The 25,208-nt window shown below is 38.2% G+C and overlaps 1 long non-coding RNA gene and 1 pseudogene across 1 annotated transcript in view; one reads left to right on the forward strand and one right to left on the reverse strand.

The window, feature by feature from the left end:
- LOC148778051 (uncharacterized) overlaps positions 1-25,208 on the forward strand; it is a 64,707-nt gene that overhangs the window by 22,535 nt on the left and 16,964 nt on the right. The window lies entirely within an intron of this gene.
- On the reverse strand, positions 21,801-22,170 carry LOC129540528 (CDGSH iron-sulfur domain-containing protein 3, mitochondrial pseudogene; annotated as a pseudogene).

Below are 25,208 nucleotides of genomic sequence, written 5' to 3' on the forward strand. Positions count from 1 at the left end.
TGAACTGAAATCAATCCACCACTTCATTTTGTTATACTTCACAAATCTCTGACATTAAATGTACATGTATAGACTATCTTTAATAGAAAAGTAATCATTTGATTGCATCATGTAAAGAAAGGACATTGAAGCTCTTACTACAGCTGCTATAACCTTACAATTCAAACACCGAAATTTAAACTTCAAGTGTTTTGAATTGTAGTAGCAAATCATTAACTTATCTGGGAAGAAGCATTTTTTGTTTTATAATAGATAATAATAGCAAGTTAGTTATTAATATATATTTCTCTTATTTTTGCTTTTGATAGAAATGTGTAAGTATTAATAGCTCTTAATGGACCCATTACTTCAATTCTAAACATATAGCAAATGTGTATATATATATATATATGAATGCACATGCATGTAAGTATTAAAATGTATATATGCATGCATATATTTGTATATGTATACACACATTATTTTATATATACATATTATATTTTACAAATATATAAAGAGTATGAAAAATCAGCTTTGAGGATTATATGCATATAATCATATGCATATATTTACATAATGCATATATGTTTATATATACAGTACATAAAATTTTCATAGTTGTAACCAACCTAGCTCTTTGACTCTCTTTCCTTCAGAAAAATTCAAAGGGTAAACTTCATATTGGAATTTAAAGACATAATTTTTATCTTATTTATAGATTTTATTTTAATACTCATGTTTAAAATATTAGAGCTCTCAAAATATGTTTTTCATAAATTGTAAAGCAAATCCTCAAACCAATATACAGTAAGTACATGCCAAAATATAGTTAAATCATTGAGGGATCAAGCAAAATGGTAAAGCTCATTTAAGAAGCATACAAAAAACAATTTATATAGTCCATTAGGACTCAAATAAACTTGCTATGTTAGTAACAAGATTAGTTAACCTACTAGAGCCAATAAAAATATAACATTAAGTTATCTTTTCTACCAGGGAGTAATAATTTGCCTTTCTCTATGAATGCTCAGTCATGTCCGACCTTTTGAGACTCCATGGACTGTAGCCCACCAAGTTCCACTCTCCATGGAATTTCCAAGGCAAGAATATTTGAGCAGGTTGCCGTTTTCTACTCTAGGGGATCTTCTCAACCCAGGGATAAAGCCTGTGTCTCCTGCATCTCCTGCATTGGCAGGTGGATTCTTTACCACTGAGCCACATGGGAAGCCCAATATACCGTGTTATAGGGAAAAATCTACACATTATATGCACTTCTCAGACTTTAGGCACTACTAAATAGTAAACTTCAAATCAGGCAAAAACATATTCTAGGGCAAGGATTAGCAAATTTAGTTTTGTAAAAGACCCAATAATAAACATTTAAGCTTTGCAGGCCACATACAGGCTCCTTGTATATTCTTTCTTTTTTATGCTTTAAATGTGTAAAAACTATTTTCAGTTTAAGGTTCATAAAAAAAATAGATCATGGGCTGAATTGGTCCAGGTACCATAGTTTGTCAACCCCTGTTCTAGAGAATTAAAAACCCTTGAGTAGGCTAATTGGACAATGTCTTACATGACACTGAAAAGACATTTGGCCAACCTGTTGCCTTACTTTCATACTTCAGATAATTTTTCTTAATAGTCCTCAATTTTCATTATAAATAATCTACAAATATTCTCACAAAAAGCTTAGTGGCATTTTTTGTTGGCCAGAATGATTTATATAGGCACAGTAAAAAAGTTAGTCATACAAGCCCTGTGTGGTATACCCTTACAACAAATACAGACTCATACAACATGGAACAATTATTAAGACAGAGTTAATTTCCATTTGGAAATTTTATGAAGAATCTAGGATTGCAGTTTTAGTGTTGTCTGTTATTCTAGAGATTTCTCTTCAATCTCTCTTATTGGTTGTTTATTTTGGATTCTCAGAAACCAGTCCTCCAAAATTCATCTTCACAGATTTCATTTGCAGAACTAGTCCATTCTAAAGGAGATCAATCCTGGGTGTTCATTGGAAGAACTGATGCTAAAGCTGAAACTCCAATACTTTGGCCACCTCATGCGATGAGTTGACTCACTGGAAAAGACTCTGATGCTGGGAAGGATTGGGGGCGGTAGGAGAAGGGGACAACAGAGAATGAGATGGATGGATGGCATCACCGACTCTGTGGACATGAGTTTGAGTGAACTCCGTGAGTTGGTGATGGGTTTCTCCTAGGTCCTAGTTTTCAGCCTGTGAGAAAATATCCTTTTTTACCTGGAAGGCCTGGAACCCATAAAACATAGACTATAATTGGACCTGTTTCCTAGGAGGGTTTTGTAGGCTTTGCTTCGATATATGAAGAATAATATTTTACCTTAATACTGGGATTATCATACATGGTCAAAGAAAAAATCAAATAAAAGTTATGACTGGTTATACAATTTGTGCATACTGGTTATACATTCTACTCTTTTGAGTAGAACGACAATTCTTATTAAAGCTATGAAAATAACTCTGTTGCCATTTAAAGTAGAGGGACTTAGTAAAAGCATGTTTCTGAATTTTGAGAGGTCAGAGAAAATTATGTAAAGAATATTTTACTAAACATTTTGCAAAACCATGGTCTGTTGGATATAGACTTAGATCAAGAAAAAAGATTTCTTATCTGCTCATCAAAACAGAACAGTGAATATGTAACAGCCACACCATCAGGCTTTCACTAAAAAGTAACTACAATTAGGTTTTTATAATGATTTATTTGCCTCTTCTTAATTAATTCCTGTTCCACTGGTTCTTGGGCCAGCAGGCCATTCTTATGAGTCATCTGTTTCTCAACTAAAAAGAAAAAAAATTCTGACTCATTTCCCACTACAGTCTCACAGTTTGCTAAGTAATGACAACTCAGAAGCTCCAATACATAAATCTTTTCCTTGATATAAGAGTAGTGAAGAATATCTCTCACAGTTTTTTGGGTTTCGTTTATTTTTTCCTTGAGACCTTGAGATTGCCCTTCATTGTTGAAAACTCAACAAAACTAGTTTGTAGCAGAACCTGCAAGCTAGCATGAGGGGAAAGTAGAAGCAACTTGTTGATAATATGTTAAACAGAAGTTATTTCATTAGAGTATCCAACAGTATGAGACTGAACAAGATTGTTTTGAAGTGAAATAAATAACTCTTTTCTAAGGAATCGATCAGTGTTTTCCATCGAGGGTAAGAACACATTATGGACAATGAAGTCATTGACACATCTCCAAGGAAATCAATACATCTTACAAATGATAAAATCTTTTAAACATATTTATATTAATAGCAATTTACTTGTTATAGAATCAACCTATGAAACGCTAATCTTCACTTTTCATCTGATATCTCTTCCTTGGAGACCATGCAAGTGTTTAGGCAATTAATAAATAAGAAGCATACAAAATATCTGTAATTATTTTTAACATCCTCCTTTTATAAGGTAAAAGAAAAAAATAATTATGATGTTGCAAACAGCTATTTGTGAAATAATAAAGATAACTTTGAATTGATTTAAAAGACATCTTAAAAATTATGTATTTTTTTCTGAATTTAGGATACGGTCTTAATATGGAAAAATCAAACAATTATTGAAGTTATGCTCATTTGAGTTAGGAACATAGATGCTTGAGAATAATTAACAATTTTACCTTAATCACCTATTAACCAGAGGGACACTATAATATTACTAAAGAAATAGAAGATAATGTAAATTAAATGAATCATGGCTCTTTCTGAAGAAAGGAATATTCATTGCTTGTTTTAGAAATGATAAGAGTAAGTCAGTGTAAACCACAGAAAATGATCTCAGGGAAATACTGAGTCTCTATTATGTGGGAAGAATATTCAAAAGGTAAAAATTGCTATTTATTACTATTTGTTAAGAGAAGACTAAGCACTCTAAGACTACTTAATCATTTTATCCATGAGAAAACTAAAATTTTAGTTTTGCATTAATATAACTTTTAGCAGTAAAGAATTCACAGAATTATTTTTTATGAGCAAACCTTCAAGATTGAGTCAGCTTTAATATTTGAATACATTTTACTGTTTCTCTGCAGATTTAATAGTTAGAAGAATTGTGTGTTAGTTTTCATGGGTTGCCATAGCAAATTACTGCAACTAGGTAGCTTAAAACAACAGAAATTTATTTTCTCACAGTTCTTGAGTTTAGAGTGGATAAGTAAGGCCATGATTCCTCTGAAGCTCTAAGGGAGGAGCCTTCTTTGCCTTTCCAGTTATTTGTAATCCTAGGCATTCTTTGGCTTGTGGCAGGATGACTCCAATATCCTTCACAATCTTAATTCTTTTGATGTCCCTCTCTTCACCTGGTATTCTTCCTCTCTCTCCTTGTAGGGACAATAGTCATAGAGGATTAGGACCCACCCTAATAATCTCATCATAATCTGATTACATCTGAAAGGATTCTATATAGTTCAGTTCAGTTGAGTGCTCAGTTGTGTCTGACTCTGTGACCCCATGAACCCCAGCACGCCAGGCCTCCCTGTCCATCACCAACTCCCGGAGTTTACCCAAGCTCATGTTCATTGAGTCGGTGATGTCATCCAACCATCTTATCCTCTGTTGTCCCCTTCTCCTCCTGCCCCCAATCTCTCCCAGCATCAGGGTCTTTTCTAGTGAGTCAACTCTTCGCATGAGGTGGCCAATGTATTGGAGTTTCAGCTTCAGCATCAGTCCTTACAAAAAACATCCAGGACTGATCTCCTTTAGGATAGACTGGTTGAACCTCCTTGCAGTCCAAGGGACTCTCAAGAGTCTTCTCCAACACCACAGTTCAAAAGCATTAATTCTTCAGTGCTCAGTTTTCTTCACAATCCAACTCTCACATCCATACATGACCACTGGAAAAACCATAGCCTTGACTAGACGGACCTTTGTTGGCAAAGATATATCTCTTCTTTTTAATGCGTCTAGGTTGGTCATAAATTTCCTTCCAAGGAGTAAGTGTCTTTTAATTTCATGGCTGCACTCACCATCTGCAGTGATTTTGGAGCCCCCAAAAATAAAGTCTGACACTGTTTCCACTGTCTTCCCACCTACTTCCCATGAAGTGATGGGACCAGATGCCATGATCTTAGTTTTCTGGATGTTTAGCTTTAAGCCAACTTTTTCACTCTCCTCTTTCACTGTCATCAAGAGGATTTTGAGTTCCTCTTCACTTTCTGCCATAAGGGTGGTGTCATCTACATATCTGAGGTTATTTATATTTCTTCCCACAATCTTGATTCCAGCTTGTGCTTCTTCCAACCCAGTGTTTTTTATGATGTACTCTGTGTAGAAGTTAAATAAGCAGGGTGACAATATACATCCTTGACGTACTCCTTTTCCTATTTGGAACCAGTCTGTTGTTCCATGTCCAGTTCTAACTGTTGCTTCCTGACCTGCATACAGGTTTCTCAAGAGGCAGGTCAGTCCAAGGGACTCTCAAGAGTCTTCTCCAACACCACAGTTCAAAAGCATCAATTCTTCGGCACTCAGCTTTCTTTATAGTCCAACCGTCACATCTATACATGACTACTGGAAAAACCATAGCCTTGACTGGACGGACCTTAGTCACATTTACAGGTAGGTACTATAGAACACAACTCAAAATGCATAATAATCTGTTATTGGTCAGTTCAGTGGCTCAGTTGTATCTGACTCTTTGCAACTCCATGGACTGCAGCACACCAGGTATCCCTGTCCATCACCAACTCCCTGCTGCTGCTAAGTTGTGTCAGTAGTGTCCTACTTGTGTGACCCCATAGAGAGCAGCCCACCAGGCTTCGCCATCCCTGGGATTCGCCATCCCTGGGATTCTCCAGGCAAGAACACTGGAATGGTTTGCCATTGCTTTCTCCGTCACCAACTCCCGGAGTTGCTCAAACTCATATCCATTGAGTTGGTGATGCCATCCAACCATCTCATCCTCTGTTGTCCCCATCTCCTCCTCCTCCTCATTTTTTTCCCATCATTAGGGTCTTTTCCAATGAGTCAGCTTTTTGCATCAGGTGGCCAAAGTATTTGAGGTTCAGCTTCAGCATCAGTCCTTCCAATGAATATTCAGGACTGATTTCCTTTAGGATTAACTGGTTTGAATTCCTTGCAGCCCAAGGGACTCTCAAGAGTCTTCTCCAACACCACAGTTCAAAAGCATCAATTCTTTGGTGCTCAACCTTCTTAATGGTCCCACTCTCACATCCATACATGACTATTGGAAACACCATAGCTTTGACTAGACAGACCTTTGTCGGCTAAATAATGTCTCTGCTTTTTAATATGCTGTCTAGGTTGGTCATAGATTTTCTTCCAAGGAGCAAGTGTCTTTTAATTTCTTCTCTGAAGTCACCATCTTCAGTGATTTTGGAGCCCAAAAAATAAAGTCTGCCACTGTTTCCATTGCTTCACCCCACCTATTTACCATAAAGTGATGGGACGGGATGCCGTGATCTCAGTTTTTTGAATGTTGAGCTTTAAGCCAACTTTTTACTCTCCTCTTTCACTTTAATCAAGAGGTGCTTTAGTTCTTCACTTTTTGCCATAAGGGTGGTGTCATCTGCGTATCTGAGGTTATTGATATTTCTCTTGGCAATCTTGATTCCAGCTTGTGCTTCATCTAGCCCAGCATTTCACATGATGTACTCTGCATATAAGTTATACTACTTTCCCAATTTGGAACCAGTCCATTGTTCCATGTCCAGATATAACTGTTGCCTTTTGACCTGCATAGAAATTTCTCGGGAAGCAGGTCAGGTGGTCTGGTATTCCCATCTCTTGAAGAATTGTCCACAATTTGCTGTGAGCCGCACAGTCAAAGGCTTTGGTGTAGTCAGTAAAGCAGAAGTAGATGTTTTCTGGAACTCTCTTGCTTTTCTATGATCCAACAGATGTTGGCAATTTGATCTTGTTTCCTCTGTCTTTTCTAAATCCAGCTTGAACATTTGGAATTTCATGGTTCATGTACTTTGAAGCCTGACTTGGAGAATTTTGTGCATTACTTTCCTAGCATGTGAGATGGGTGCAACGGTGCAGTCGTTTGAATATTCTTTGGTATTGCCTCTCTTTGGGATTGGAATGAAAACTGACCTTTTCTAATCCTGTGGCCACTGCTGAATTTTCCAAATTTGCTTGCATATTGAACACAACACTTTATCAGTATTATATGTGATAGATAGAGTGCCTGACGAACTATGGATGGAGGTTCATGACTTTGTACAGAGGCAGTAATCAAGACCATGCCCAAGAAAAAGAAATGCAAAATGTCAAAATGGTTGTTGAGGAGGACTTACAAAAACTGAGAAAAGAAGAGACACTAAAGGCAACCAAATGGTTAAACCACAAAAATATGATGCTCAACCATGGCTGTTACATATGAAGAATGATTTCTTGGCATTAGTCAGCCAGCAAGAGAATAAACATTGCCAAGAGCTAGAGGCAAACACAAAACCAGAGAGAAAGAGAAATTTAGAAAATGTGAATTTCCACTGCAACTTGGGAATTAATGCAAAGTCCAAAGGGCAATGAAAATGCACTGGAGACCTTTCATCTTTCAGATCACAAGGTCTATTTCTCGAGCAATTAAGCTTAATTACCTCATGCAAGAGAGTCTACTTACACCTTGTAAACTGGCAATGTATAACTTTCATTGTCAAAATCATGTCTCTTATACAAATATAATGAGCAAATATCAAAGATGTATTTGATTCATTAATGAGGGAACTTGGAGGATAAAGTTGATTCAGAATATTTGAGACACAGAAATTTTTCATAGTTAGTTGGAAAAGAGATGCTGAAATAAATTTACTAAGTTAGGAGCAAAATGGTTTAATGTTCTATATGCCAATAATACTTAAAATTTTGTGGCTATTTTTTATCAGACAAATTAATTTCCTCTCTACCAGACAACAATATACAAGTTAATAGTAAACTTAGCACATTCTAGGCAATCTGTAGTAAACAGCCATAAAAAGTGTATTTCCCTAGAGAATTAAATAACACTGGGTAAGCCTGTCATACAATGTTCCAGTGCAATATTAAAGATACATAGTCATTTTCTTCCTCATTTCCTTGTTTGGATTATTTTTCTTAACAGATCTTTGAGATTTATTGTAGAAAGAGATTTGGAAGTGTTTTAATTGAAATGAGATAAATAAATCAAATTTGGGCTTTTTTTGTAAGAACAAATAGGTCTTAGAACTTTGGATAGTGATAAAGGTATTATATTGCAGTGTAACTGTTTATTACTCATGATTTTTAGAGTTTATACTTACATTTGAGCAGTTTATTTTTCTTTCACTGTTTTACATATTGCTTCACAGTTTATTTTGACTTTAGGTGTTACTCTTTGGCAATTAAAATGATATCTAAAATGACAATAATATTAAGAAAGTAAATATATATCTTTAACTTAGTTTCTGAAAATAAATATGACAACACTGAAGAAGGTATATTAAATTCGAAACTGCTTTTGAAGTAATAGTCACATAAATTTTATTTTGAGTCCTAATTGTGAATACAGAACTTGAAAATAATTATTTATAGGAATATAACACAAAAACAATAATAAATGATTTTAATTTATGCTTTATGTGAACAGAATGGGTGCTGGAATTCTGAGAGGGTTCAGATAAACGGGCTCCTCCCCCTCTTTTGCATCCATATCTAGAAGCAGGCTTACGAGGAGAACTGATCTTAGGGGAAGAGCTAAAAGCAGAATGACAAATGCGTGCTCTTGGTATGCCCAGTTCCTGAGTCTCTCTGAGGTAATTTCTGTCCATTTGCAGATGATTTACAGACATATGACTAAATTTTAAATGCTCTGAATCACATATTCCAGGAAGAAATAAATATTGTATCTTTTATTTATATCTGGTGGGTATCTTATCAAGTGTTTCTAATAATATACATATACCTTACATCTAGAAAATTAATCTAATGCAAATAGCCAGACTTAATCTCTTTTTAAAGTAAAAACATTTGACTTTAATTCAGTCATCTAATCATCTAAGCCTTAAGATATTCAATTTATTACTCCAATTTTTATTGATAAAAAAATCAAAGTTAGTAATTATTAAAAGACTTACCTGATGCCACCAAACTTGTCAGTTGGATTTCACCAGGATCTTTCTTAGTATTTGCAATGCTGGAGTCTCAGGAGGTGTGGGTTCGATCCCTGGTTCAGGGAGGTCCCCTGGAGGAGGGTATGGAAACCCACTCCAGTGATCTTGCCTGAAGAATCCCATGGACATAAGAGTCTGGTGGGCTTAGCTCCATAGGGTTGCAAAGAGCCTGGACATGACTGAGCAACTTAGGATGCATGCATACTACCCTAACTTACTAACACTTGCACCACTGCAAAACCTCTTGGAGATCACCTCTATTTCTGCTATTCTTCACTGTACTCCTCCTGACAATATTCTATATAATAGTCAAATACTATTTTTTTAAATTCCAACAGTATATAATTATATGAAATATGATTCAAACTGTAGTATGGCCTATAAGGCAATACTTAATTTGGTTTTTGCCTATCTAATGGTTCCATCTCTTTCAGTTTCTCTTTTTTCCACTCAAAACTTATCCTTCTCCCTCCTCCCCTTTAAAAGCACTTCTTTTTACTTCACACATGCCTTTTGGTTTCTGAACTTGCTGTTGCTTTTGAAATTGTCTCCTCCCAGATCTTTACATCACAGGCTCTTTCTAATTTCTCATCATCTACTTAAATGATCTTTTGACCACACTATTTAGTACAGTCCTCTGCCTCATCGATCTCCATCCAATTAGTTTCTTCAAAACTTGACATGACTCATTAATTCAACAATACTTGTTAAGTACTTATAGTGCCTAGGACTCTCCTAGACATTGGAATAAATAAATAAAGTAGACAGTAAATAAAGTAGACATAAATTCTTGGCTTCATAAAACATACATTCTGGTTGGAGGAGACAGTCAATAAACAAATAAGTAAAATCAATGTTATCTCAGTAGTGATAAGTGTTCAGTTCAGTTCAGTTCAGTTCAGTCGCTCAGTCGTGTCCGACTCTTTGCGACCCCATGAATCACAGCACGCCAGGCCTCCCTTCCAATCTCCAACTCCCGGAGTTCACTCAAACTCATGTCCATCGAGTCGGTGATGCCATCCAGCCATCTCATTCTCTGTCGTCCCCGTCTCCTCCCACCCGCAATCCATCCTAGCATCAGACTTTTTTCCAGTGAGTCAACTCGTCGCATGATAAGTGTTACATAGAAAAAAAAATAAGGTAAGAAAACAGATAGAAGGTGTTGGACGATAGGAACAGTATGTCAATTTAAAACAGATTTTCAGGAAAAGCCTCTTTGAGACGATGGGGTTTGAGCCATCTTGAATAATCTGAGAACGTGAGCTATGCTTATATTTGCAGGAAGAAAATTCCAGGTGCATGCTTTGACATTCCTGAAATATATTTACTATTACCAGTCTTTCCCCTACATTAGGCTCTTGTTCCATGAAATCAGTGACCTGTCTGGTGCTATTTACTCTTAGAGTCTAGAATAGTGTCTGCTGCATTAGATACACTTTAATATTTAACAGTATTCTTCTGTTTCCTTTCAGTGCATATTTTCAGTAATGAAATATTTTTGGATTATATTTTAACACAAAGCATATTGGATTAGTGTCATCAGGGAAATGACACCTAAACTCTTTTCCTGATCTGACATCTTACACATGCATTCTTATTATGCTTCGGTACTCATTGTCTTACACTTGAATCCTTTCAAATTTCTCTGCCATTTTTCTAACCACTTATCCAGGCTCATAAATTCTCCCTAGTTTATAGTCATTAACTTAATATTTTGCTGCCTGTCTAGAAGTTTAGTGCTATTTTAAACATTATGAATCTGATTATGTATTTCCTTTATATGACATTTATCTAGATATTAAATGTGACTGGGTCACAACAAAATGTCATCTTGAGTCCTATATATTCCTACTTTTTATCTGTACTTTCCATACTTATCCATGGAAAAATGGGACTGGACCGCTAGACCTCTTAATTTCATCTTATGTTTTTCTTTGTATAGAACTTTGACAAAAACTGTGTAATTTATTTATTTACTTCCCTTTCATTTCCCAGCCCCCAATGTGCCAGCTTATTTCAATTTTTAATATTAATGATGCCTGCCACATTATTCCTTCCAAGTCTCTTTCATCTTAGCCAACATTTTGATTATTCTTATACCAGTAAGTATCACGAATCCAACCAGACTGAAATTCCAGTTAGATCAAATTTTCAGTGCAAAAGTATTCCTACATTTGTGTCATAAACCTTTAATCCTCAATTTGATTGCAGAGAAACCTGAACATCATGAAGAATACAAAGAATTCTAAATAATTTTGTTGGATTTCTTCTGCCTCTCCTTTTTTAATCTTTTCAGGGGCATTTCCTGCATACCAATAATTTTTCCTTTCTTTCCCTCATAAAGGCAGCCATATTATAATTAGAAAGCTATTTGCATTTGCTGGATCTAAATATGTCTTGGTAACAAAACAAAACAAAACAAAAAATCAGACAGCTCAATTCAGAGTCTTTACATAAACCTGGCAAGAAGACAAGTTTCCCATTTTTGCACTGGGTGAGGAACTCTGCCTTACCTGCAGAGATCTTGTCGAGATATAGCAAATAACTGGCAAAGCGTATGTTCTGCTGGGTGTCTTTGAGTTACCTGTGGTGCAGGCAGTCTGGATCACCCTCCCAGCCTCCTGTGCATATTTTACAGATGCTGCTACACATGCTTCCTGGAGTCCTCAGGAGTGTTTGAAATTCAGAGGCTTGGCAAGGCATACTCATCTGATGCTTTCTTATTTAATCTTGCCGAAAGGGGTGATTCTTGGAAAGTGTGAAACTACCTTACCAAGCTACATCAACAGATGTATAGTAACTGAAACTCATTTTAAATACCTAAGGGGATTCATTCTCTTGACATACGTTTAACTCCCATTATGATTAATGGAAGCATTACTTGATTTACAGCATGCTCCTGACTTTAGAGGGCTGATGTCTGTAGAGGAAGGAACCATCAGCAGATTTATGAACTTTATTCATATTTCTACTATTGTGGAAAATAATTTCTTAGCTTACCTTCCACTCATGACTTGATTATAAGTATCACTATATCCATCCATATTGACAGAATGTCAGGGTTTGCAATAAATTAAACAAACAAACAAACAAAAAACTCCTATCTAATTAGAAAATTTCAACACAAGATTATTCACTGTCAAGTATTAATGACTGCAATAAAAGCAGAAAATTTTAGCTAAAGCAGATGATTAGACTTCGCAACACACTCAATGGCTTGACTAATTTGTCTTCTCTTCCTTCTACATTAACATTTATATGAACTTTAGCAGGAGGTACCTAATTCTTTACATATATTTTTAAACAAATAAAAAAACATTCTTTTTAAAATTATGTTAAACAACATATTTTTTATATGTTGTGTTTTTAATTCTTTTTATGCTTTTTAACATGAGGTTTTTTTCCTATACACTTACCAGAAAGCGTCTATTTGAGAGTGGGCTGAGGAGTTTTCCCTGTATGCATCCTGAATTTAACATATATTTTTAGTCCTGTGACAAGATGGGGATCAATAATGATTGCTCCAAAATGTTATATTTATAATAATCAATTAATTATTAGGTACAATTCGTGATATGTGATTAAGTAAAGCTGGAGTGACGTCAGGCTTCTTTTTTTTTTAATTAATTGTTATAATACAGGCAAGTCCAATGACATTAGTTGCACTATTTTTTTCAAGCAATGAATTTCTATTGAGCACTACTCTGTCTCAAGCACAGTTCTGGTGCTGTAGATACACAATGAACTAAAAAGATAAAAACTTCTGCCATTGTGAACTTTACATTCTAAAGGCTCTATTTTAAAACATTTAATTGTTCTAATGGATCTGGTATGATCATCAAGAATGGTTGTGCAGACATTACATTGTATAGCTAAAGAGAAGGAATAAATATTTATAGCGTGGGCTTCCCTGGTGGCTCAGAAGGTAAAGAAACTGCCTGCAATGCAAGAGACTAGGGTTTGATCCTTGGGTCAGGTAGATCCCCTAGAGAAGGTAATAGTTACCCCCTCCAATGTCCTTGCCTGGAGAATTCCATGGACAGAGAAGCCTGGAGGAATACAGTCCATGGGGTCACAAAGAGCCCGATATGACTGAGCAACCAACACACACTACATAAATAGTAGTGTCTGAGGGGCACTGGAGTGACTGTGAGGAGATACCCCACATCCAAGGGAAGAGAAACCCCAAGATGGTCGGCATTGGAGCAACTGTGAGGAGATACCGCACGTCCAAGAACAGAGAAGCCCCAGCAAGACGGTAGGTGCTGGAGTGGCAGCTGTGAGGCACTTGAGCAGCTGCTGCTCAGTGCTAGGGAGACTTTGAGGAGATATCCCATGTCCAAGGGCAAAGGAGAAGGCCCAGCGAGACTGTAGGAAGGTCAAAATTGTATTTAGAAAAAAATCCATGACCACCAGAGACGCTCAGAGGCTCAAACAAACCTTGTGCACACCGGGACCCAGAGGCCACACAGAGACCGAGACAGACCTGTGTCTGAGTGTCTCCTGAGGAGGAGCGGGCCAGCAGGGGACCACTGCAGGGGCAGGGGCTCTGGGTGCAGTAGACCTGGGTATCGCATGAGCCCTCTTGGAGGAGGTTGACATTAACCCACCGTAGAGACCCCATAACTTACATAGGACTGGGAAACAGACTCTGGGAGGGCACAAACAGAACATTGTGCACACCAGAGCCCAGGAGAAGGGAGCAGTGAGCCCACAAGAGACTGACCCAGCCTTGCCCGTGAGTGTCCAGGAGTCTCCAGTGGAGGCATGTGTCGGCGGTGGCCTGCTGCAGGCTAGGGGGCAATGAATGTACATGGGACCTTTTGAAGGAGGTCGCCATTATCTTCATTCCCTCCCTCATAATTTGGCCTCAGGTCAAACAACAGGGAGGGAACACAGCCCTGACCATCAACACAAAATTAGATTAAAGATTTACTGAGCATGGCCCCGCCTATCAGAACAAGACCCAGTTTCCCCCTCAGTCAGCCTCTCCCATCAGGAAGGTTCTATAAGCCTCTTATTCTTCATCAGAGGGCAGACAGACTGAAAACCACAAACACAGAAAACTAATCAATCTGATCACATGAAACACAGCCTTGTCTAACTCAGTGAAACTATGAGCCATGCCATGTAGGGCCACCCAAGATGGATGGGTCATGGTGGAGAGTTCTGACAAAATGTGGCCCACTGGAGAAGGGAATGGCAAACCACTTCAGTATTCTTGCCTTGAGAACCCCATGAAGAGTATGAAAAGGCAAAAAGATAGGACACTGAAAGATGAACTCCCCAGGTCGGTAGGTGCAAAAAACTGGAGATCAATGGAGAAATAACTCCAGAAAGAATGAAGGGATGGAGCCAAAGCAAAAGCAACACCAAATTGTGAATGGTACTGGTGATGAAAGTAAGTAGGATACTGTAAAGAACAATATTGCATAGGAACTTGGTATGTTAGGTCCATGAAACAAGGCAAACTAGAAGTGGTCAAACAGGAGATGGCAAGAGGGAACATTGACATTTTAGGAATCAGTGAACTAAAATGGACTGGAATGGGTGAATTTAACTCAGATGACCATTTTATCTACTACTGTGGGCAAGAATCCCTTAGAAGAAATGGAGTAGCCATCATAGTAAAAAAAAAAAAAAGGCTGAAATGCAGTACTTGGATGAAATCTCAAAAACGACAGAAAGATCTCTGTTCATTTCCAAGGCAAACCATTCAATATCACAGTAACCCAAGTCTATGCACCAACCAATAATACTGAAGAAGCTGAAGTTGAATGGTATTATGAAGACTTACATGACCTTCTAGAAGTAACACCCAAAAGAGATGTCCTTTTCTTTATAGGGGACTGGAATGTCAAAGTAGAAAGTCAAGAAATACCTTTAGTAACAGGCAAATTTGGCCTTGGAGTACAGAGTGAAGCAGGGCAAAGGCTAACAGAGTTTTGCCAAGAGAAAGCACTGGTCATAGCAAACACCCTTTTCCAACAACGCAAGAGAAGACTCTACACATGGACATCATCAGATGGTCAATACCAAAATCAGATTGATTATATTCTTTGCAGCCAAAGATGGAGAAGCTCTATATAGTCAACAAAAACAAGACCAGGAGCTGACTGTGGCTCAGATCGTGAACTTCTTATTGCCAAATTCAGACTTAAATTGAAACAAGTAGGGTAAACCACTAGACTATTCAAGTATGACCTATATCAAATCCCTTATGATTATACAGTGGAAGTGAGAAATAGATTCAAGGGGTTAGATCTGATAGACAGAGTGCCTGAAGAACTATATATGGAGGTTCCTGACATTGTACAGGAAGCAGTGATCAAGACCATCCCCCAAGAAAAAGAAGTGCAGAAAGGCAAAATGGTTGTCTGAGGAGGCCTTACAGACAGTTTAGAAAGTAAGAGAAGCTAAAGGCAAAGGAGAAAAGGAAAGCAATAACTATATGAATGCAGAGTTCCAAAGAATAGCAAGGAGAGAGAAGAAAGCCTTCCTCAGTGATCAATGCAAAGAAATAGAGGAAAACAATAGAATGGGAAAGACTGGAGATCTCTTCAAGAAAATTAGAGATACCAAGGGAACATTTCATGCAAAGATGGGCTCAATAAAGGACAGAAATGGTATGGACCTAACCAAAGCAGAAGATACTCAGAAGAGGTGGCAAGAAACCACAGAAGAACTATACAAAAAATATATTAATGACCCAGATAACCATGATGGTATGATCTAACCACCCTGGAGTGTGAATTCAAGTGGGCCTTAGGAAGCATCACTACGAACAAAGTCAGTGGAGGTGATGGGATTCCAGTTGAGCTATTTCAAATCCTAAGAGATGATACTCTGAGAAGGCAATGGCAAGCCACTCCAGTACTCTTGCCTAGAAAATCCCATGGAGGGAGGAACCTGGTAGGCTGCAGTCCCTGGGGTCGCTAAGTGTTGGACACGACTGAGCGACTTCACTTTCACTTTTCACTTTCACACATTGGAGAAGGAAATGGCAACCCACTCCAGTGTTCTTGCCTGGAGAATCCCAGGGACGGGGGAGCCTGCTGGGCTGCCGTCTATGGGGTCACACAGAGTCGGACACGACTGAAGTGACTTAGCAGCAGCAGCAGCAGCAGCAATAGATGATACTGTGACAGTGCTGCACTCAATATGCCAGCAAATTTTGAAAACTCAGCAGTGGCCACAGGACTGGAAAAGATCATTTTTCATTCCAATCTCAAAGAAAGGCAATGCCAAAGAATGCTCAAACTTTTGCACAAATGCACTCATCTCACAAGCTAGCAAAGTAATGCCCAAAATTCTCCAAGCCTTGCTTCAACAGTACGTGATCTGTGAACTTCCTGATGTTCAAGCTGGTTTTAGGAAAGGCAGAGGAACCAGAGATCAAATAGCCAACATCCATTGGATCATCAAAAAAGCAAGAAAGTTTCAGAAAAAAAAAATCATCTATTTCTGCTTTATTGACTATGCCAAAGCCTTTGACTGTGTGGATCACAACAAAATGTGGAAAGTTATTCAAAGATGAGAATACCAGAGCACCTGACCTGCCTCCTGAGAAATCTGTATGCAGGTGAAGAAGCCACTGTTAGAAGTGGACATGGAGCATAGGACTGGTTCCAAATCAGGAAAGGAGTATGTCAAGGCTCTATATTGTCACCCTGCTAATTAACTTATAAGCAGAGTACATCATGTGAAATGCTGGACTGGATGAAGCACAAGCTAGAATCAAGATGTCCGGGAGAAATATCAATAACCTCAGATATGCCGATGACACCACCTTTATGGCAGAAAGTGAAGAAGAACTAAAGAGCCTCTTGATGAAAGTGAAAGAGAAGAGTGAAAAAGTTGGCTTAAAGCTCAACATTCAGAATACTAAGATCGTGGCATCCGGTCCCATCACTTCATGACAAATAGATGGGGAAACAGTGGAAACAGTGGCAGATGTTATTTTGGGGGCTCCACAATCACTGCAGATGGTGAATGCAGTCATGAAATTAGAAGACGCTTACTCCTTGGAAGGAAAGTTATGACAAACCTAGATATCTTATTAAAAAGCAGAGACATTACTTTGCCAACTAAGGTCCATCTAGTTAAAGCTGTGGGTTTTCCAGTAGTCATGTATGGATGTGAGAGTTGGACTATAAAGAAAGCTGAGCACTGAAGAATTGATGTTTTTGAATGTGGTGTTCCAGAAGACTCTGAGAGTCCACTGCTAGGAGATCCAACCAGTCCATCCTAAAAACAATCGGTCCTGAATATTCATTGGAAGGTTTGATGCTGAAGTTGAAACTCCAATACTTTGGCTACCTGATGGGAAGAACTGACTCACTGGAAAAACCCTGATGCTGGGAAAGATTGAAGACAGGAGGAGAAGGGGACAACAGAGGATGACATGGTTGGATGGCATCACCGACTGAATGGACATGAGTTTGCATAAACTCCAGGAGTTGATGATGGACAGGGAGGCCTGGTGTGCTGCAGTCCATGGGGTCACGAAGAGTCAGACAGGACTGAGCACCTGAATTGAACTGAACTGGAGCTGTTCATACATGTTTGTATTCCAGAAACTGATTTTAAATCCTACATTATGTAAATAGCAGACAGAAATCTCAAAGTCTTCAAAGTCTCTCTGCTACTAGATAGGTATACCACAGTGACTCCCAAAATGAAAATGTATTTTCCATGGGTAAATATATGAGAAATTTATGGTAATTTAACTTCAGTTAGTCTCCATATATCTCAGAAATACTTAAAAGACTTGTTTTGCCTAGTCTCTTTTCCTAATAATTTCATGATCAAAATGAAGCATAAGAAGACATAAGAAATAGGAATAAAATACCTAGATAATAGGTGCTAAATTCTCAAAAGTAGATGCTAGTGTCATTTTCTTAAACTAATATCAGGTGATAATCAAAAACCCTTCTAGCGGGTGTTGATTCATGCACATTCAAAATGTGATTAGTAGTCTATTGAGTTTAGAGGAATAAACACTTGACAAAACTCACATTTTAAAAACAGTGACTGTAATTTGGCATCATTTAGAAGGAAGAGAAAGCTACACAAGCTTGCTCAAAATAAAAAAGTGTATTTTTTAAAGATAGAAATTCTACAGAAATTAAAACTGAGCTTATTTAGAAGTGAGAAGTTATCAGGTAGCTATTCTGAGTCTGGAGGCTAATGGATTTTAACTCATTTTCCTTGGGCATTGCTGCTCCTATCTCCTCTGGCTGAGAGGAGGATTTTGCTCCTCTCAAAATCCTTTTTGAGTGGAGCTTCTTCAGACCCTGTTTCACCATGTTGCTGGCTCTTGCCCATATTCTAAAGATCTTACTTGTGAAGCATCTAACTGTCTGGCGCTGTGTGTTCTTGATGCAAATTTTCTGGAAACAGAATATGATCAGTTCTTTTCAGAAAATTATATGTTCCAGTCTTAACTGATTAACTGTGGTCATGAGAACAGAAATATGTGTTACAACTACAGCCATCTAAATCCATCATTTCTGTCAGCATTATGAGTTTGGAGATATTCCAAGGAAATGGGTATGCTACTGGCAAGAACACTTGGGTTGGAAAATTTTATTTGCACTAGGAGGTTGACTGCATCAATACTCTTGTCCTCTGGTTTTCCACTAGGTCCAGATGATAGGTTGAACAAGCAACTGAGGAAAGGAAAAAACAGATTTGATTTTTCACTCCAGTTGCTTTTTCCTTGTGAAGTCAACTGGAGTTGAAGTTTTGGAGACAGAAACTAGATTGAGAGGAGTTGAAAAATAAGGACATATAAATAACAATTCACAAATATTTTGAAGTTTAGTTTGGAAAGGAAGGTTGGAGAGTGTAGGCTTTAGTAATCCATAGGGTTGAGGATGACTTTTTCTCTTGTTGGCTTAAAAAGTGAGCAGTTTGGCCAGGTGTATATTTATTTGGAAGGGAATGACATGGCAGAGAAGACACAGGCCATAATCCATAAAACAAAATCATTGAAAAGGGAATTAACAATGCATTTGTTTGCATTGTTGAAGGGATTGGAGTTTGATCAAAAAAGAAATGTTTCTCAAATGAACCTACAGAGAGTCAGTCAAATCAAGATTATATTCATTTACTCTGAATTGAATTGAAATATTTATTGTATTGAGTTTTCAGGTTTTGTTGTTGTTGTTGAAGATAATCTTAATGAATTTGAAAATGTGGATTTGAAAATCTATTTTTATGAGTGAATCAGTTACTGCTACTCAAGTAAACTATAGATAAGAATATATAAACTTGATAATTTGAGCTACAGTTCTAAGTCATCCATTGTTGCCTGCATGCTAAGACGCTTCAGTCATGTCTGACTCTTTGTGACCCTGTGGATGTAGCCTGCCAGACTCCTCTGCTTATGGGATTCTCCAGGAAAGAATACTGGAGTGGGTTGCCATGTCCTTCTCCAGGGGATCTTCCTGACCTAGGGATTGAACCAGTGTCTCCTGTGGCTCCTGCATTGCTGGCAGATTCTTTACTGCTTAGCCACTGGGGAGGCCACATTCACTGTTGAGTCATAGGTAATTTTGAGCACATGTGAGGGACTAAAGGGACTGACCAAACAAAATACTATTTTGTAGAAATCTGAAGATTCACATGGGAGGTAATTCATTTTAAGAAAATGAGCTAAATAAAATGAATTTGACCTAATAAAGTCTAGGGTATTAGCTTTTAGTAAAAGATGATGACTTTCACTTGTCTTTGTCTACAGTTTTCTAGTTCTATGTCTGCATTGCAGAGAAGAAAAAAGACTGGACATACCTTTCAAGGGACTCTGTGACACCTTGACACCCAAGCAGCACTGTGACATGTTCCTCATCCACATGATTAGTCAGAGATATAGGTTCATTCTGATTTTTTGGAAATTAGCATAAAATTTCACAGCTTCGTGTTATCAGGAGAGAATTTCTGAATGCTACAGACCTGGGAACTCTGACAGAGGAAGCAGAGCCTTTTAGAAAGGCTACCACATCTGCATTCCCTTATAGAGAAGCAGGGGCAGGGCACACCAGTCCAGTGGTGCAGGGGAAAGAGGAGGATCCCCTCTGAGACCTCCCAGATGCTGTGAAAGATGGAGAATCTATGGCATCACAAAGGAAGAGCAGTACCTGTCTCTGACAGCACAAACACTGAGCTCATTGAGCATGTATAGGATGTCCCCTCAGAACTCCCAGAAATCACTCTCAGGAGACTTTGTAGGGGGCTGAGGAAGCAAAATGTAAAAGTAATGAGTCAGAAAACAACAACAACAGAAATGAGATATTTCAGTAATGACCCTTGCAGGACTCCAGCATATCATTTATTCATACTAAAGTGCTTCATGTTCAGAATGTGATAATGTATTTCAGTAAGTGGTTTATTTAATGCACAGGAGTGAATCAAGCACTGAGGAGGTCTCCTAATTATGAACCACCAAAAACTCTCAAAGGTATCAAGTAGATAAGCTTATGATTTTCATTATATACACGTGGACATTGTCTTTTTCAACCATAGCTCTGAATTAACAAAGCTATCACCAGCAAATGCTAAGCTGCCTTTTTCGTTTTTCACTCCTTGAAATAATACATTTCATGTGCCTACACATAACTACACGCATCTGTTGTTGCATTCCACATAAATTATTTTGTATCCAGTAACAGAGATAATATATAATTAGTACTTAAAAGGCTTTAAATCAATATTTAGAAATTTGAGTTTTAAAAAGTATAATAAAAGACCTATTAATTATAAATTTCCTTTTCTAGAGTTGTTAGGAATCTCAATTTCCATAATCAATGTATCTTATTAAAACTCTACCAAATGCATTGCTATATCTACCTCTATGCTTTTTGCTATTAAAAAAAATTATATGTTTGTTCAGGAACTGAGGCACCTTTGTCCTCATATAGTCCTACTCAGTGCAAAGATAGGACGAGAAATGGTGCAAACTGATGTAGACTTCATGAGATTGTCTAAAGCTAATAATATTGGATTTAATGAGCTGTTCAGGTGTTGCCTACTTGATAATCACACATCCTACAGGGTGATGAAAGAAAATGTTGAAAGCATGGGCTCCCAGAAGAATGAGCTATGGTCAGGTAGTGGAGAGTGAAGAAAAATTCTGTCAAGTGATGTGCCAAATTAATTTGCTGGGACTGCTAGGGCAGCATCTGTCCAAGTGCATGCATGTGATGAGTGACTGTCATGAAGACCAAAGGTTCATAGAGGATCAGAAGCCTGACATATCCAGGCTTGTTGGCCTACCTCTTCCATCTCCTTAATGTCTATGATATTATTTAATACTTCAGTGAATACTGCCATTCCCTAGTCTTCAAGGAATTGTCTCTTAGAACCCACAAGACAATTCCGATATTCTCTACCCTCAGCTCACATCAGAAAAGTCTGGCTAAAAACAACGAGGAAAAAAAGTGAAAGTAAGGACAAAAAATATCATTATCTGACTTTTAGGATTTGAATAAGATCACTGTTTGTTTGTTTGATTGTTTTTATTTTTTAATCTTGGGCTAGGACGTCTATTTAATGTCATCTTCACCAGCAGGCGTCAAAGCCAGAGTCTGTTCCCAGCTGCCCCAGATTGGAGACCTTGGGTTACCGGAGCAAGCCCTTCACAAACCAGTTATGGGTGCTGGGATCCCTGGGGTGAGTCACCCCTCAGAGTGGAGAGCCCAGTTCTGCCTTCTGCACCTGTTCACTCTTGTGGGTACCATCGCAGTATGGGGGCTTCTGGGTTGCCTTGCGGGTACAGCATGCCACCATTCAGATCTCCTCGGCCTTGAACTTCAGCACCTTTGAAGAAGTGGGAGCCATCACAGAAGGGCTGCTTTTTCTGTGGCCACACACACACCACTTGTAGGTTTTCCCAGCCCCTAGCTCCACCTTGATGGGTGTTTGTAGGCCCACCACGGACTTGGCTGTGGTTTTGGGGAACCATCTAGCCAGCCAGAAGGTGATGTCCCAATCTCTGGTTCAGTATCCAGGGCGCCGGCCACATGAGCATCCCGACACCATGCAGGGAGCCCATGGCATCCCCACTGCTGCCACAGCACCACACTGACTCCGCCAAGATCACTATTTTTAATAATGTCTTTTGAGTTACTTACCAGTGTGTGTGTGTGTGTGTGTGTGTGTGTGTGTATCTGCTTTTAAAACAAAACAATACATTGTGTGACTGAATAGTTCTTGGTCCATTTACTTATCTTCCTTTATCAAATAAGATGCATTTTTTCATGAATAAGAAAAAAAATCCATTTTGCTCTAATAAAATAGTGGAATGAACATCAGTATGGTTCGGTCAAGTTGCTCTCATTGTTATCAAGATTCTGGATCTGTTTCTCTGATTTACTGTGCTCTATTAAATTCATAAGTCTATTTATTATGACAGCATAAATAATTGCAATATTTTACTTTCCAGATCAACACACCTGAAAGAACACCTTTCTTATTCCAGGCAAATCAAGCTGAAGTTCCAAAGTGTACTGTGTTTTGGCCTTTTCAGGTCTCTTACTTGCCCTCTGGGCTTTCCTGGTGGCTCAGTGGAATCTGCCTGTCAATGCTAGAGACACAAGTTCCATCCCTGGGTTAGGGAGATCCCCTGGAGAAGGAACTGGAAACTCATCCAGTATTCTTGCTTGGGAAATCACATAGACAGAGGAGTCTGGCTGGCTCCAGTTCATGGGGTTGCAAAGGAATCAGACAGAATTTGGTGACTAAACATCAATGACCTGCCCATTAGTGTGATCACTGGGATAGAACAAATTGTTTAATTCTTAAACCTCACTTTTCGTCGTGGGGTGAAGTCTGACTCCCCATCACAGCTCCTCAGGGCAGAAGATGGATGCTGAAGAGGAAACAGGAATAACCCATTTGTTTTATTGTCTCTTTTTTTTCCTTCTTTTTCTTCTTATTTTTTTAAAATTTCATTTTGGTGGCATGTGCAGCATGTGTGTGATCTTAGTTCCCTGGCATGGGATGGAACCTGTGCCCCCTACACTGAGAACTTGGAGTCTTCACTACTGGACTTCCAGGGAAGTCCCTGTTTTATTGGTTCTTATAAATCATCAGTTCAGTTCAGTTCAATTCAGTCGCTCAGTCGTGCCCGACTGTTTGGGACCCCATGAACCGCAGCATGCCAGGCCTCCCTGTCCATCACCAACTCCTGGAGTTTACCCAAACTCATGTCCATTGAGTCAGTGATGCCATCCAGCCATCTCATCCTCTGTCGTCCCCTTCTCCTCCTGCCCCCAATCCCTCCCAGCATCAGGGTCTTTTCCAGTGAGTCAACTCTTCGCATGAGGTGGCCAAAGTATTGGAGTTTCACCTTTAGCATCAGTCCTTCCAATAAACACCCAAGACTGATCTCCTTTAGAATGGACTGGTTGGATCTCCTTGCGGTCCAAGGGACATTCAAGAGTCTTCTCCAACATCACAGTTGAAAAGCATCAATTCTTCAGTGCTCAGCTTTCTTCACAGTCTAAGCCTTTGACTGTGTGGATCATGATAAACTGTGGAAAATTCTGAAAGAGATGGGAATACCAAACCATCTGACCTGCCTCTTGAGAAACCTATATACAGGTCAGGAAGCAACAGTTAGAACTGGACATGGAACAACAGACTGGTTCCAAATAGGAAAAGGAGTACGTCAAGGCTGTATATTGTCACCCTGCTTATTTAACTTATATGCAGAGTACATCATGAGAACACTGGGCTGGAAGAAGCACAAGCTGGAATCAAGATTGCCAGGAGAAATATCAGTAACCTCAGATATGCAGATGACACCACCCTTATGCAGAAAGTGAAGAGGAACTCAAAGCCTCTTGATGAAAGTAAAAGAGGAGAGTGAAAAATTTGGCTTAAAGCTCAACATTCAGAAAACTAAGATCATGGCATCTGGTCCCATCACTTCATGGCAAATAGATGGGGAAACAGTGGAAACAGTGTCAAACTTATTTTCTTGGGCTCCAAAATCACTGCAGATGGTGATTGCAGCCATGAAATTAAAAGATGCTTACTCCTTGGAAGGAAAGTTATGACCAACCTAAATAGCATATTAAAAAGCAGAGACATTACTTTGCCAACAAAGGTCTGTCTAGTCAAGGCTATGGTTTTTCCAGTGATCATGTATGGATATATCATACATCATTCTTAAAAGTGTTTATTTTACCTTGTGAAATTTTACCTTCAATATAAAACATTTAAATTAACTGGTCAAATCAAGGACTAATTTCAGTGCCCTGATGTCTTTTTCTCCAAGCATTAAGCTTTGTACTAACCTTCCAGCAATATACTTCGTAAAGATTTTAACCTTTAAAAAAATATATTGCTCTCAAATCTGAAATAAGAATATATGCATACCAGAATCATCTTTTCTTATTTGACATTCCTATTGCCTTGAGATTACATAAATATGCTCTGGTGTTTCTGAAGGTTGTAAATATAAAATCCATACAAGAATTAAAAAATAAAAATGCACAGTTAGGAGAGCCAAGAACTTAATTTGTTTAATCTGGTTACTTTTATCATTCTTAGCAATCTTACTTGATATTTTCTTTCACTCTAATGTTATCTTCTTATTTCTCCCTATTTTTTATTGAGAAAATATTACAGCAGAATTTCATCTTAGTGATTTCCATAGAGTGTCCACTTTTGTGCTCTGTACTTTCTACTACTGTTAATTCTACTGTTATGAAGAAACTGACCAAATTTTATCACTGACCCAAAACCACACAGGTTAAAATTTAAGTAGTGATGATGTGGTGTTAATGGAGCTTGTGAATATTTATTATTGAAAGATCCAAGGTGGCTTGGCCACATGGAACATATTGTTCCTGTCTTATTCTGCACCATATGGAGAGTTCACATTTGCATTTTAACCTAATCAAATATCAAATATTAATACAATCAGGAGGGGTCTAAATATTTTGAGAGTACTGTGACTTTTTAGATTATAAATATGAATAATAGACTTGGCTAAGTTACAAAACTTAAATATAATCATAGCTTTGGGCATTTTTCTGTTTTCTATTAAAAAAGCCTTCCCTTGTGCTTGTCCTGAATGTAATT

This window comes from Moschus berezovskii, chromosome 4, assembly GCF_049115385.1.
Source record: "Moschus berezovskii isolate FMDL1 chromosome 4, NW_MosBer_1.0, whole genome shotgun sequence".
Taxonomy (NCBI): Eukaryota; Metazoa; Chordata; class Mammalia; order Artiodactyla; family Moschidae; genus Moschus; species Moschus berezovskii.